At 34.9% G+C, this 16,593-nt stretch overlaps 1 long non-coding RNA gene across 1 annotated transcript; it reads left to right on the forward strand.

The window, feature by feature from the left end:
- Positions 1-277: 277 nt before the first annotated feature.
- On the forward strand, positions 278-11,690 carry LOC129533187 (uncharacterized). Its single transcript, XR_008679248.2, has 4 exons — positions 278-496; positions 5,556-5,640; positions 8,750-8,873; positions 11,420-11,690. It is a non-coding gene; the product is annotated as an uncharacterized lncRNA (long non-coding RNA).
- Positions 11,691-16,593: the final 4,903 nt, after the last annotated feature.

Genomic DNA, 16,593 nt, shown 5'->3' on the forward strand with positions numbered 1-16,593 from the left:
AATTACAGAGTCACTGCGTGGAGCCTTATGAGAGAATGTCCTCACTGTGAAGCCTTCTGTTTTGTCAATACACTTACATCAATACTTGGCAGTCAGTTCTGCTGCTTTAGGGCTTCAGCATACAAAACAGACAAAGTCACTAATATCAAATTTGAGCTACTTTGCATTTGCCGTTGACAAATCTTATTTCAGAAATATGCATGAGCATGAGGATCAGATCAAGCTTTTAACATTTACGTTTTTTTTTTTTTTTTCTAGCAGGGAAGACTCTGATCCTCTCATAATTTACCTATTGTAGATTTCCTGAATCTTTTTAAATCCTTTGCAACTGAAGATGGTCTCTCCATCAGAGAAGCAATTAACCAAATGCCTGACTACAGCGTATACAGCATCTGTTATAAAAGCATAAAAGGTTAACTTAAATCCTGGCACACAAAGGAGATGTCAGACCAGAACAAATCAGCATGGAAATACCTGGAGGAGATACAAGGTTAAGGTGGAGCATATGTACAGTTAAGAGGATGTTCATGACTAGTGGAATGTGTTTTTCACATTGCAAAGACTGGAAGGTTAGAAATGACATGTCTATTATGAATCAACATAATTCATATTCTGCAGCTTTTACCTGACAAAAGAAAATGTGCCTTATTCTTCCCTATGCAACTCAAAATCCAAACAAGGAACTATAAACGTGTCAACTTTCATCTCATAGAAATGCTTAGGTATTTTTTAAAGAAAAAGAGAACACTTTTTAAAAGATTATGCATTGCCTGAGTTAAGAGAGTTAAGAAGATAAATAAGAATAGATTTGTTTTATCTTATAGATGAACCTCTTTCAATCAGTTATTATAGGATGGAATAATAAAACATTAAAATACTATACATATAAAACTAATCATTACAAATTAAATGGACTGCACTATCACAATTTTAGATTGAATTATGCAGTAGATTAATAATGATTACAAAGGTTTAATATTCATTCAATTGAGAGAAGAGTTCAAGTTCCTCTTCACTTGAATCTTGGTGAGCTCTGTGAGTGCCTTATGAATATAGCTGCAATAATTCCATGCCAGTTTCTGGGCCACAGCCTTAAGAGGCTAATAGCATCCACTTTTTGTCTGTTATGACCCTTGCTCTTAAGGCCCTAAGCTGTAGTATGAGTCCAACTATCCTCCTGAATAAACTACGTGGTGGAGAGGCCCTGAGATTACAAAATAAAATAGTGAGCCCAGTAGAATCCAGCTCTGCCAAGATCCCAAACATGGGAATAAAGCTGTCTTGGATCCAGCAGACCACCTCAGCTATCTACGGCTACTACCAAGTATTCATGTCATGTAATGTGGAGCTAATAATTGTCCAGAATGAGCCTGCATTATTTGCTATTTCACAAAATTATAAAATATATTAGAAGGTAGTTATTCCAAACCACTAAATTTTGGGATATTTTCTTAAAGTAGTAGATAGGTAGGCTACTAAATATGACTAATTTCATTACTTTTAGAATTAATTTTAAGAATTAGGATATGTTCAATTTAGGATTAGTAAAGTAAAAAAGCAAATATGATACCTGAAGAAGTAGAAACTATAAAATTGTATGTCACAGTAACACATTCTTCTGAAGAAGTTCTTAACTTTGTGTAATTATATAGATAAATCTATCATAATATTTGTGTTTTTTCACCATCCTGATGGGTGAATCAAGTGTGTCTTTTTAAAGGTACAGGTTCTAAACCATTGTCTCAAACTTCTGTATTTAGAAAACGTGCAATGTGACATTACACGTGAATTGCCTGTTACAACTGTCATAGGTATCAGCTGAAATTTTCTATCCTTGTAAATTGAAAGCCCATCACACAGACTGTTAAACCCCTGAATTTCTGCAGCCTTTGTGAAGTTTCTGTGGAAGAACAATGGTGACTTTTCCTTCTCCGTTCTTTTCTTTACATCTTCATTTATAAACTCCTAATTCCAACTAGTTAGTTCATGTTGGATCATCTTACCATTCTTCTGGGGACCATTTCAGACAGATATAAAGTATAGCTTTTTTACTATTATCACTATTTCCCATTGAAATTGTCTACAGAAAGCATTTTATGTGTTTCAGACTCTAATGAAGGTTTGGTGAGGTAAATATATTATGCCAACTATGCTGCACTCCCAATTTATTTCTCTCCTTCTCCAGGCACCTCCATTCCAGCAAACTCAATTTATTACTTTGTTTTTTAAGAAAGTTCTTCTTTCTACCATTTACTTTTTGTCAGTTGACTTTTTAATATCTAAATTTGTATTCATACATATTAATGGACTTTGTTAATCCTAAGACAGTATTGCAAAATTCACCCCCAGTAGGCACAGAGGAACTGACAGAGCTTAGTTTCCATTTTAACCATTTTCCTATCCCACGTGTTTCTGTGAGCGTAGGGAAAATGGGGGAAAGGGCACTTTTGATATACCATTGGTTCTAGAATTGGATTAATAAATCCTGCTCAAGCAAATCCAATATTATATCCTGTATTGAACATTACTAAGGATTTCAAGGATACAGACAATAAGGAGGTTCAGATGAAGAAAAGAGGGCTATGGGACAGGAAGAGCCTTTCCTCTGTTCTTTCCTTCTCACACCAGACACACATCTTTGCCCAGAATAATAGAGGAGATACATAAGTGAGGCTTTTTAGAGTTATTATGTCGCATTGCAGAAAGAGTATTTAAATTATGTATTATAAGCATGAGGAATATTATTTCCATTCTGTACACCAGGGAGTTGTATAGCTTGCATGACATTCTCTAGGAAGCCAAGCCTCCAATCTGTAGATCTTGATTTTATTTACTAAAAATAACCCTCAATCAGAAATATTTTGCTAATGGCATTCTATATAAAAGGACTATTTCTTCTAGAAAATATTATTTTTGTCTTTACCTACGGGTGCAGGTGACAAGGAGATTAAACAAGGTCACTTGTTTTCTTTCCTTCTCTGAAATAAAGAAGGTCAGTCTGGTAATGTGTGTGACTTGATTACAGGCTGGATGCTTTAGTTCCTCTCTCTCTCTCTCTCTCTCTCTCTCTCTCTCCAAGTGTACATGTATACCTTACTTTATTTTCTGTGGTCCTCTTTAGACTTCATTAACTCAATTTTTACTCACAATAACTCTATTAAGCCTATAAGGCAGGTATAATTGTTTCAACTTTAAAAATAAAAAGTTATTTGTGGTTTGAGGGGTTTCATTGCACTCTTCCAAACTGACACAATTTAACATGCAGTCACAGCATACGTTCAATGCACCAGGCATTACTCCAGATACTGGGGATTTAAACAGGGCTGAGACACCACTGGTATGTTCCCGTGACCCTGTATCATCCATTTAAATATTGAAATGTTTCCTTTTAGGCCCTATTTTGGATCCACCTTTAGGGTGGTCAAGCCACTGAAGTTTTACATCTGGCTCAGGTGGCTCACATGATTCTACTGCAACTCTGAAAATAGATTCTGTCCATGCAGTTAAGTAATCGCTTTCATAAATCTTGCCTCCCTGCCACCTTTAATAGGGAATAGCCAATTTACAAGGCTAAGTGGTGCCCTGCCTGAAACTCTCATCCTGGGTGTCGCTGGGCCACCCTTGCAGCTTCCCTTTGAGCCTGCCACAGCTCTACACACAAGCCCCTGGCCAGAGCCAGCCACATCACAACCCTATTACCCGTGCTGGCATATAAGGAGATCACTGTCTCTTGACTATCTGGCTCCATATATCCAGACAGCCTTCCACTGGCTCAGGGGTTTTCCTTTCCCCTCCTCCATCTTTCAGTTGCTCTTATGTGGTCACTCGTGGAAACTGTAGTTGTTGCAGCTCTTCGTCTCTGAGTTCCAGAGAAAATCCCAGAAGGCAGGGAGGTTTTTTTCCTACTCATAGCTTCAGTCTGAATGGAAACATCTCAGGATCTGATATGATGTTCTCAGCTGCACAAGCATTTCTGAAACTTGTGTTACATAATTTGGGGAGAATGGTGAGATCTTGATGCATGATTAAGGACATGTCATTCCTAAGATTTGCATTCCACTTTCTGCCAACCGGTTGAAATTTCCCTTTATTTAGTAGTAAATGATCACTAAAATGAACCTAAGGTCTGCTGCATATTTCATTAGCAATATTCATCTTCGTGACTGATTAGAGAGTTGATGCATATTATAAAGCACTTAATCTGAGATCTGTTTATAACTTTTTTATTATAACTGTTTATAACTATTTATAATCTGTGGTCTGTTTATAACTATTTTATTAGATATATTTTTAACTAATTTCAGCAATAGATTGACTATAATCATCCCTATTTTACAAATGAGGAAACTGAGGCACTGAGCTAGCATCTAAAGCTTACATGGGGCAGTGAGGATTTGATTCCAGGAAGTTAGGCAACGGGATCTGCACTCCTGACATTAATAATATGATACCACTCCACAAAATACCTCCTCTCATCTGGCCTAACAAAATCGGTTTGCCTTAAAAATTTTTGAAGTTTGGTTGATGATGTATACCACATTATTTCAAAGTCTTTATTCCTCCTTACTTTTTGATATGTGAGTTTCAGTAGTGTCTAGTAGGAGTGGAATATATTTCTCAGCCCTTTTAAAGTTAGACTTAGCACTGTGATTTGCTTTGGTCAATGAAATGTAGGTGGAGGTGGCAGTGTCATGGTTCCAACAGAGGCCTTTCAGGCATTGCCATTTGCTGCTTTCTTGTGCTGCTCTGTCATTGCAATGAAAATATTTCCTGTGTAACTACTGGTTCCAGAGTAATGTTTGACACCTGTAGCAGATCTAAACCTAACCTTTAGCTTGAAGCCAAGCCCAGATAATATGCAGCTTGAAACCAAGGTGCCCAGATGAATTGACTTAGATCAGCCACAATCATAATGGGCCTGCAGAACCAGAAGCAAAAGAGTAAAATGCTTATTTTTGTACAACATTGAGTTTTGGGGTCCTTGGTTTGCAACATTATTGGAGTAAAACATGACAAATACCTTCAATAAAAGATATATTGAATATATTAAAATAGCAGATATTACTATAAGTATAAAATTCTTTATATAATTGCAATTTTTCCACAAAAAACAAATGAAGCTTTGGAGCTATGAATAATATTACTGATATTAAGAGAAATGGAAACTACAAATAACTTAATATCTATCAAATTTGTGAAGAAGTTTTGGAAATTTTTATATTTTTTCTAATGTCAAATCATAACTATGACAGCCATTTCAAACAAATCTGATACCAACAATTTCTTAAAATCAAAGTGTTTTGAAAATAATTAGAATAATGTAATAAAAAATTAGTACTATAACTCATATCACTTTGACAGTATTTGGTAATATAGTTTAATTTTATTTAGAAAATGAAAGAGAACATAGTTTTAAAGCTTTTGACTTATATGTATTGTTGACCCTTGAAGAACACTGGTTGGGACTATGTGAGTCACTTATAATTGGAATTTCTTCCTCTTCTGCCACCTCTGAGACAGCAAGACCAACCCCTCCACTTTCTCGTCCTTCTCAGCTTACTCAACGTGAAGATGATGAGGATGAAAACCCTTATAATGATCCACTTCCACTAATCATATTTACTATTCTATTAATGAACGGTAAATATATTTTTCTTTTGATTTTCTTAATAACATTTTCTTTCCTTTAGCTAACTTTATTGTAAAAAATACAGTATACCTATAACATATAAAATATGAGTTAATCCAGTGTTAAAGTTATCAGTAAGGCTTCCAGTCAACAGTAGGCTATTGATAGCTAAGTTAAGTTTTGAGGAAGGCAAAAGTTATCTGCTGATTTCTGACTACATGAGATCTTGGCATCCTAACCACATGTTGTTCAAGGGTCAACTCTAACTTTATATTACTGTACCAAGTTTTAAATTCTGGATATTGCCCTTAAATAAAAAGAAAAATGGCAAATGGCCTTTCCCTGGGGGATTTCACCAGATTATTACCAAAAGTAGGTATTTAAGAATAAAGTTAAGGGACAAATGAAAATAATACCAAAGACATTGTATGGAATTAACTCATAAAACTCCCAAGTTATAAACTAAATTGTGTTATCCTACAATCTGTCTTATCTCAAAAATTTTATGCTACTGAGGCTAGTACGCCATTTTTGTATAAGGGGAAATTTATGAATGAATTACTTACATTTTTTATTTGTCTTGTTTTGTTCCCATTGTCATGTTTTCCTGTCTGATTGGTGAGACTGAATGGAATTGTTTTCTGGAGTTTGAAGATTATAAAATTTGGAGATTCTCATTAAGGAAAAAAACATAAATTTATTAATGTAAAATTAGTTTTGAAAGTGAATATTTTAAAAAAGAAAAGTTATAACAAATTAGGCTTAGAGTTTCTGGTCCCTTAGGCAATCTATCATGAATGCTTAAATAGAAGAGCTTGCCAATTGTACCCTGCACAGCGCAAGGTGCAATTTATATTTATTTTCAAATACATATATTTGAAAATAGCCACAAAATTTTCCCTCTCTCAGGTGCTGTGCAAGGTGGGGAAGGGAGGACTAGCTTCATAGTACATTGATCTCTATTTATTGGTGACATTTTTCTCAATCTCCACTTAACTTCTGTACTCTCTCTTTTTAAAAAATTTTCACAATTTGTTTTTCACTTGTCTTATATTCATTATGCAACTTTCTAATAAGTTTATTAAATGCACTAAGTATAATAATCAATGCTATATTCAAAGGTACATCTGACATACCTCCTGCCCTCAAGAAATTTATAGCCTAAGAGAAACTTCCATGGAAGTTAACAATTATAAAATAATGGAAGTAGTACTGTAGTTGACATTTTCTGTAAATATTAGAACTAGAAAACAAAGAAAAGAGTAGAAAATTATGCCTAAGATTAAAGCAGAGACTTTGTGGAGGTGAAAAAGCTTGGGTTGAATTGTGAAAGATGAGAAAGTTGTCACTAAGAAGAAAAGAGTAGGAAGGGCATCTTTAAGTGGAGCCACGGCCCAGGAGTAAAGGTGTGATCGAAAGCACAGAAGCTCAACAGTTTTGGACACTGATTAAAAGGAATCGTTAGCTAGCATGACTGGAATGAAGTATATTAAAAGGGTCATGGATCTTATGATAGAAAAATTTGATGCCAGTCTAGGAGCCTAAACCTACTGCATAGGAACTATGAATGCAGTCTATTGCAGAAGGAGGCCAGATATGGCTCTATTTCAGAAAGACAATTCTGGCAGTGATGTGCAGAGAAAATCTGTGAGATGAGATTTGAAAGAGATGAAGTGGAAAGACCGATTAGGAGACTGTTTTGATCCCAGCCAGTTTTTACAGTGCTGCTTGACTTATGAAAATGGAACCTTTAAAGTAAAGAGAGTCAGTTTGCTAGGAGATAGAGTTCTTTGAAAGTAATATCAAATGGTTTTTAAAACTATTCATTGATTCTAAATGAAACAAAATCACCTCTTTTTATCTTTTGATTAATGTTCAAAAGTGATAGAAAACTACTAATAAGCAAAACCTAAGTATGAAAAAGTTACTCATTCTAATGCTTTTTTTCTGAAAAAAAAAGATTTTTATTTAGAAACTGATCACAGTCAATATTCATAAGGCTTAAATGATTGAGAAAACATGGCCAGATTGAAAGACTAGATTGTCTTCCAGTTGTTCAATGTACCCTGAGTTGATTTTTATCCTTCCCACCAAGTAACCAAGTAGATGAAAAGGATGAAATGTCAACAGGAGAGAGGAGGATGGGGGAAGTATAGGGGTGAAGAATTATAGGTGGATGGAAGCTCAATAGAAACATCTAAGACAAGAGCATGGGGGTGGTTCAATATCTTGAATAAAAGGGATAATAGATTGTTGGGGAGGGATATGAAACATCAAAAGAGCAGAGGAATATTATAGTGGAATAATGCTGAAAAAGGCAAAAAGCTACATCATTTAAAAAGTGGGAGAAAAATCAATAGCCTTTTTATGTTGAATGACTGAAATATATGACTGGAAAGATCAGGTTGCACATGATTTCTATTGACATACTTTTTAAACATATATTCAATATAAAGTTATTATCTTTTAGTCCTTTTAAATGATATCAATCTACCCAGGAAAACAATTGCTTGAAGTAATGAGCTGTACTGAGAGTTATTGGACCAATGTCTGACTAATCAAAACAATGTCCCATTCCCATCCTCTTTGATTTCTGGTTTATCACAAATCACATCTTGAAACATTTGCCTTAATAGTATATACTGGCTCTGTATAACTCACTCTGTTATGAGTGATATGCACTCTGCACATATATGAGGATATGCACTGTGATAAATTTTATGCATATCCTCTTACTTGACCTTAGAAAAGCTTATAGCATTTAATCTTTAGCCTCACCTACATTCTGTTCTACTGGGCTAACTAGATAGGCCTCCCTTTCAGGCAAGGTTAGCAAATACAATTCATAAATAGAGGGGAGCTTATTATAGTGGGTAAAGAGGTAAGAGAAAGACATAAAAATTTTCAGGAAGAAAGAACCAGAAAGACAGAAATTTTCAGGAAGAAAGAACAAGCAAGATAGTTCTTGCACACAAAATAACTTGCGCTTGAGTGAAAGATATGCATAACTAACACTAGACAGTGCAAACATGGCCAAAAACCTGGGGGGAAATCAGTGTTTGCTGAACTGTGATCTAGAATGTTGATTTTTTGGTAAAAGGGGCTGCTTTTATGTCTCAGAGGCAGAGGACACATTTTCTCAAGCTTGGAAACAAAAAAGGGAATTGGATGGGAAGAGTGACATTTAAGTGTTGTTCCAGCAGTGTGCTGCAAGTGGAACATAATCTTCAGTATAAAGGAAGAGGTGAGCTTGGTGTTCATTTTCTCTCATACAGCAAGATATTAGAGTGTGTTGTGGTGTCACGGGACAGCAGGGGTTTTCATTGATTTCAAGTTCTTCATCTTATACTGTGACTTTAGGCAAACTCTTCTGAGTCTCTGATTTTTTTCATCTAAGAAAATAAATATTTAATAATTAGTAGAATAAAATGTGATGAGATAATGTATGCTAGCATGTGGGAAGGATGCATAAATTAAAAAGTAGGCCTTATCTTTCCATAAAAATAATATGTTTACAAATATATGTAGTATTCATTCTTTATACAAAGATAAAATTTTATCAAAATTATAAGTCAAAATTAAGAGAAACAGATTATATTATATATCCTTTAGGCCATTGTAGGCTTATATTATGCCTAATATGATTCCATTTAAGCATGGACATGATGCTAATTTGTATGGCAGACTGTATGGGGTTCAGGGTAGTGAAACTTTATTTAAAATGCCATGTGTATTATGTTAAATATTTTATCCTACTCCACTTCAACTAAGGCCATTGATACTTATTATGCATTTTTGTGTGACATTTTGGAGGTCATATTTCTTGAAGTTTTCTTTAAGGCAAGATTTAATGTTTATCCTTGGTAGACAATACCTAATATTTATCCTTGTCTTTTGCACAGAAGTGGCCATATCACACAATTTTGACCCATGGGATATAAATGGAAGTCAACTGTGATTTTTCCCAGTCATTGCTTTCTGATAATGAGATCTGTTTTATTTCTCTTTTCATCCTAGTAAAAATGCATGTGATTGTCATAGCTGAAACAGCCTTGTTACTTCGAAGAGAAAACTAGCAAACATAGTAGCTAGGCCATGTGATACTGCTGAACTAGTGTCTGTACCACCTGCTCAGGACCTCTTGCAATGGGAGATGAAATTTGTTTAACTACTGTGATCAGCTCTTTGATTATTGGAAGAAAAGGCATTCCTAAGTGACACAGAACTAAACTTAGTGTTCTAAGTATTTTGGCTGATCTTGTGTTACTGTTCATTCTGAATCCTGATACATCATATTCACCTAGAAAGACAAATATTGGGTTTCTTTTTTTGATAGCCTAATCCATTTCTGATTGCCCAGTTCATTTTCTTTTCTTGGTCTATCTGACCATTTGAATATGAACAGTGTCCTGATAAATGCTGAGACTGTATACAAAAGTTCTCTTTCTCACTGTCTTCCTCTCACCGTTACTCTTCATTGCTCTGTAAGATACATGAACCAAAATCAATGTTAAGTTACTTTGAGATAGACTTTCCCCAAATTCTATCTCATCTTCACTGAAAGATCCTTCTATAAATATAGCCAAGTTATACTTTTCTTCAAAAAACCTGATACTTCACAGTAGCAAAAGACTGAGATATTTTAATGTTAGAGAAAGATTGGAAGTCTGTATTATATGGTATCCTGAAAGCAACAGATTTCAAAATATGTACCCTGTTGAACTGAGGATATAGAGCAGAGAGAATACTGAGAACCTTGCTCTTTCAGGTTTAGAAGTTTCAGTATTCATTATGCTTTTCCTAAAAAGTTAGTTAAATTAAGGCTTATTTTATGCAGATACTTAGATCATGACATAGGCCTGTGTTGTTTACTTTTCGTAGCATTCATTAAAATCCCAGAGGAAAGGGACAAATTTACGCTGAAGGTGAAGAGAATTGAGCTTTATGTCTGAAAGAAGAAAATGAACAAATTATAACTTTGTTAAATGCTAAGAGAGACACAATTTTATGCCTCAAGAGCTAATGTGATCAGGGTCTGTGTTGGGGGTGTTAGCAGGAGATATGATTTAACATAGCATTATCTCCCTCAATGTGAGCCCACCTGCAAGCATTCCTGTTAAGCTGTCCCTGGCTGAAGAAGACTTCTCTCATTGTGAAGACTGAATTGATACAAAGCGAGGCACAAGGAGAAGATAATCATTCCCTTCTCATTCAGAGCTAGTAGAGTCCACTTCAGTACAGAGGCCATTAAAGTGATAGCAGAGGTAAAGAAGTACAATGCCAAGAGCCAGATACCCCTATATTCAACGAGACTCTAGGCAATATATCTGGCTGTGGAAATGAGGTAAAGAAAATATACTGAGAGCTAAACAGGGTATTTTAGAAGAGTTTCCGCTAAAGATACAGCCTAGTTAAAAATTTCTATGACTGTTAAATCCTAAAGCAATACCCAGACTACAAAATTTATACCACAGGAGGAGAGTTGACAAAACTGAACATTTCCCAAAGAGATAAACTTCTATATTGCCAATTACAGGTCTTACTACAGAGGACAATGAACAAGGGAGATCCTACCGCAGGGCTGGATCCGAGGTCAGCAATTTGGCTGCCTAAAGAATCCCACCTCTGCCAAGGTATCATGGCCCAACAAGGTGTAGATGTACTAGGCAAATGGCTACTGTGTTGTTGCCCATATCCCATTTTTCAAATGAAAGCTTTTATAATATTTATTCTAATTGCCCCACTGTTACATATTATATAGGGTTGAGGTAATTTGTATTTCATCCACAGGATGCTGGGCCATGAATAGGAATTCTGTGATTCAAGGATATTATAACTTTTCAAGTTGACATTCGACCATGAAAACAACATGCAATTGTGCTTAAGCGGGCAAGAATCTTCAAGATCTTCTTTTGTAAAATGATCTTCTTTTTTCATGATGGCGAAAACCAGTCAACCAAGAGATAAAACAAAATATATAAAACTCAGAGAAATTTTATTGAAAGTGAGGAATTTTCTGAGCATTGGAATATTTAAATAAAGAACATACATACGAACGACAGCTGGGGTTAGTTATATAAAGGCTGTAAAACCTAGATAGAATGAAAACGATAACATAAAAATAAAATGGCAATGAGGATAGAAGAAATCTGTGGAAATCTAAGAAGAATTTCCTCATCCTTTAAAGTGGATCATTAAAGACAGTTATTATGTACATAGTATATCCAATGCCTTCATATTTTATTTCATTATATTTCCACTTTATTGAGGTATAACTTACAAATAAAAATTATATATATTTAAGGTATACAACATGATGATTTATATGTGTACACATTGTGAAATGATTACCACAGTTAAATTAATTATCACATCCATTACCTCACACAGTTACCATTTGTGTATATGTGGTGTGGACACTTAAGAACTACTCTCTTAAGAAATTTCAAGTAAATAATATAATACTAACTACAGTCACCATACTGTACATTAGATTCTCAGAGCTTATTCATTTTATAACTGAAAGTTTATCTTGATATTTTAAATAATCTTTCCTTGTAACATTTCAAGAACCGTGCAATATCAAATATCTATGTTAAAGAAACATTAACTTTGTATTCTTACATCCTCATGATATAAATATGCTTAGACATTTGTATGATTTATTACATATTAGGACATAATATGAAATTGAGACTTAACCCTGGGAAAGATATTACCACTAGATGATTTGAAGTAGGAAGCAATTATTCTGGCAGTGGTGGTTGTGGTGGGTGGATTGTAGTATGATCAAAAATAAATTAGAAAGTTAAGTTTGGTAATAATTAAGGAAATATTAGATGTGAGGGTAGTGAGATTTAGGATATACATTGAAGAAAGAGCCCATAGCTGTCAAATATGAAGGAAAGAGAACTAGGACTAGCTCCTTATTTTTTTTTTCTGAAGAATTGTGTGCCTCTTACTGAGATATTAGCATTGAATGCTGATATTTATGAAGCACTTAATACAAATATATAGAGACTCATTTGAATTTCAAATGACTCAAATTAACACTATTGAATAGTATTGTTATTATTCCCATTTTCCAGATAGAAAACTGAGGAATAGATAGGTTAATAACTATCCAGTATATCATGTAACCAGTAGTAAGTAGCACAGCCAGGAATTGAACATTTGTAATTTCTTAACAATCATGCTTTTAAATAGAATTGTATAAATGGAGAAGACTATGGAAATAAAAGTTCAAGTATCATGGTAATGCTTATATGTCTATTAAACATGCAAAGGGCAAGAACTTCAATCTTCTAATATGATCAGGAGACGGTCATAAAAATTAATTAGAAAATATTTATATATTAAAATTTGATATAGGCTGCTTATAGCAGAATGGACTTATGTGTAACTTATTTGGCCTCCTTTTGTTTACCATTTAGCCCCTTGTTAGTGTCTCCAATAGATCGAATCATGCAATGAAAATGTATTTTTTTTAATCCAAGTGAAGAAACTGAATAAACAGTGCATTATCTCAGGCCATATCACTCTCAAGGAAAGGGGAGATTCTTGTGTGTTTTGGACCTTTTGTCATAATTTGGTTATATCAATAATTACAATTCATACTTTTATATAGTATTTTACTTTGCTTTACTAAGCACATTCTTATACTTTATATCAGTTTGATTTTAAGTCTCACATTAACTCTACGATGAATATAGTACAGACATTATTATTCTGCCTTCAGAAGTGAATCTACTTGTCCTCAAATAGGTTAAGTGACTTGTTCAATATCAACCTGAAAATCATTGGCAGAAATGGGATTGTAACTAGAGTTTCTTTAGTTCATACTGTCATTCATTCCAAGGACTTTGGATATAACATTAGAATTGAGAGTTCTGTCTGAATCTAATATGTCCATGTGGCAGCAGTATGATTACATGTAATTTAAATGTGCTATGGAGTATTTTAATATAAAATTCTATGTGGTTTAAGGGCATACTTGATGATACTGATAGAGTTTTTGGTTGGTTTTGCATGTATGTGAAGACAGGATTGTTCAAACTTGATCCTCAAACAACATCCTATCACCCCCACAGGATTCTGAGTGAAAAGAAATGATTAAGTATGCAGAGCCTAGGTTTGATCCCAAGCCCTATGAATCTCCTAGCCTTGGAGTGGCCTGGACTGTGGGCAAACATTCAACTTATTTTAGCCTGCTTTAAACTTAAGCCAGTGGTTCTCACAATTTCTTTCCAGTAATGCATCACATTTGTACTCGTGCCATTTCCATGACCATATTCAGATTTTAAAGTTCACTCATTGTGGTTGAGGATTTTATTTTTTTAAATTTTACTGATACATAATAGTTGTACAGATTTATAGAGTACCTGTGATATTTTGACATATGGATACAATATGTAATTATCAAATCAGGGTAATTGGAATATCCACCACCTCAAACATTCATCATTTATTCATTTCTTTCTGTTAATAATATTTTTTTCTCTCTCTCTCTTTATTTTTTGTAGGGAGGAGTTCTTGCTCTGTCACCTAGTCTGGAATGCAAGGGCACAATCATAGCTCACTGCAGCCTCATACTCCTGGACTCAAATGATCCTCCTGCCTCACCCTCCTGAGTAGTTGGGACTACAGGCATGTGCCACCATGCCTGGCTAATTTATTTTTTTTTATTTTTATTTTTTTAGAGATGAGGTCTTTTTATATTGCCCAGGCTGGTCTCAAACTGGCCTCAAGCTATCCTACTGCCTCAGCCTCCCGAGTAGGTGGGAATATTCTAAATATTTTCTTCCAGCTATTTTGAAATATACAATAAATTATTGTTATTAATAGTTGCCCTACCATGCTAGCAAACACTAGAACTTATTTCCTTTATCTAACTGTGTTTTTGTGCCCATTAACCAACCTGTCTTCATCCCCTAATACTCTGTACTCTTCTCAGACTCTGTTGCTCTAATTCTTAAGCCTGTTTCCTCTTTTGATAAACCTAAACACTCAAGGCTTTCTTAAAGACAGGACTTTTCTCCCTCTGATCCTGGAAATTATGAAAAGAGCCGTCACTAAACCTCCCACTGGAAATCATTGACCCATGCTACATGCAGACCTCCTTTGCATCTGGGCTCACAACATATTCCTATTTCTTACATCTTAACATGGCAATGGTGAGAAGAGGCAAGGAATAAAAACCTAAAGGAGAAAAGAGACAAGTGAAATAATAGATTTTCTCCAAAACTTACCAAAGAGATGACTAAACCCATTGATTTCACCTATAAGCATCCCCAAGATAAAGATCTCTTCCAAGCTGCAGACAGCTTTTTTCTCCTTGCACACCGATTTCAGGGTCCTTGCACACTGATTTCAGGGAATTTGTAATTCAAAAGAGAATTAAACACTTTTGAAGCAGGATACCAAAATAAAAAATGTAAAGAGAAAGCAGGCTACATGGAGGAAAGCACATTTAATGCTGATAATTAGCATCTAAAAACTGGATACCTTAGTTCCTTGACATCAAGTTTTCTGCTTGACCCAAATGATAACTTGTTCTCCTAGGGGTTGAAGTAGATTAGAGCAAGAAAGTTGTAAAATTAACAGTGGTAAAAACAGAGACATTGCAAACAATGTTCTCTTTGCTTTTTAATGAAAACATTCTAAGCGTTTAAATGGTTAAAAAAATGCTAGTTATAAGCATGTCTTCCTTTATAGCTTATGTCTTTCCTTGGGGCATATTCTGTTCATTTTGCTTACTTGTTCTCTGGTCTGCGGTTTTATACAACAATTCACCACAGAGATCCCTGGGTTAAGTAGTGAGGGAAATCATTCTACCTTAAGCATGTTAAGTTTGGATGAAGGCACAGAAATCTAGAAGAAATCGAAACTTACAATTGTGCTTAATTGGCTTTAACCCTTCAACATATTGTGTAGAAGTACATTGGGTAATGATATATACTGTTTCACTGTGCATACGTTAAAATGTAAAATCCTTTAAATGCAAACAGCACTTGTCACTCCATCAACTATTCAAATTGTCAGAGATGTATCAGCCAACCCTAACTACCCTCTGCAGGCGATCTGGAGCCAGCCTGCTGTTTAATAACCAGCATTTAACAAGAAATAACATGTAGATGTGGTGTGTGGTTTAAAACATTGTGTTAAGCATCATTAAAACTCAGTCTCCTAAGAGCCTTATTAAGAGTCCTTTCCTCACCATAATAAAACATTTCTCTGTGACTGTTTCGATCTAGTTGCTAACAATACAAACAAAATGCCTCTTAATTTAGCATCCCACTAGAGGGCCATTGTGATTGTAGAACTGTAAAGGCAGGGAGAAAAAAAAAACCTAAACCACCCTTCCCAAGTCCCACCTAAAATCAGTGAAACGGAAGCACTGGGAGCCGTTGATTTTAGGATTTATTTTTACAGTTTTTTCCCCTTTCCTTTCACTCGCTGTGTGGTTATTATTTGGGGCTGCGTCTTTGTTCAGTACTATTATGGAAGTTTGCCGATGACTTAGAAATGGGCCCTGCCTCACGGAGTCAGCAATACCAGTTGTTGGATGGGCTGGTGCTGTTCCCAAGACAATGCGTACATGAAACTTCTATAAAAATTCATGTGATCTTGATGCTAACATTTATTTGAAAAGAAAATGAAATTTGCTTACCCTACAATTAGCCTGAAGTTCTCTCATCCTGTTATTACACAAGAAAATACATGCATAATTGTGTCAATTAATAGAGATAGTAATTCAAATCTGCTGTGACAGAAACACAGAACAATCCAATTCTGTTTCAGATCTTCCTCCTTTGAAAATGTGTATGCCAGTTTTCTCGGCACAACTATCCTCACTGCTTTATAGACAGTTACAGAGTTAACAAAATCGACAAACCACAAAAATATTTTGATAGAGGATGCTAACAAATTAGATTTAGGGGAATCTCATTCTAATATTTCAATCT

Source organism: Gorilla gorilla, chromosome 3 (genome assembly GCF_029281585.2).
Source record: "Gorilla gorilla gorilla isolate KB3781 chromosome 3, NHGRI_mGorGor1-v2.1_pri, whole genome shotgun sequence".
NCBI lineage: Eukaryota > Metazoa > Chordata > Mammalia > Primates > Hominidae > Gorilla > Gorilla gorilla.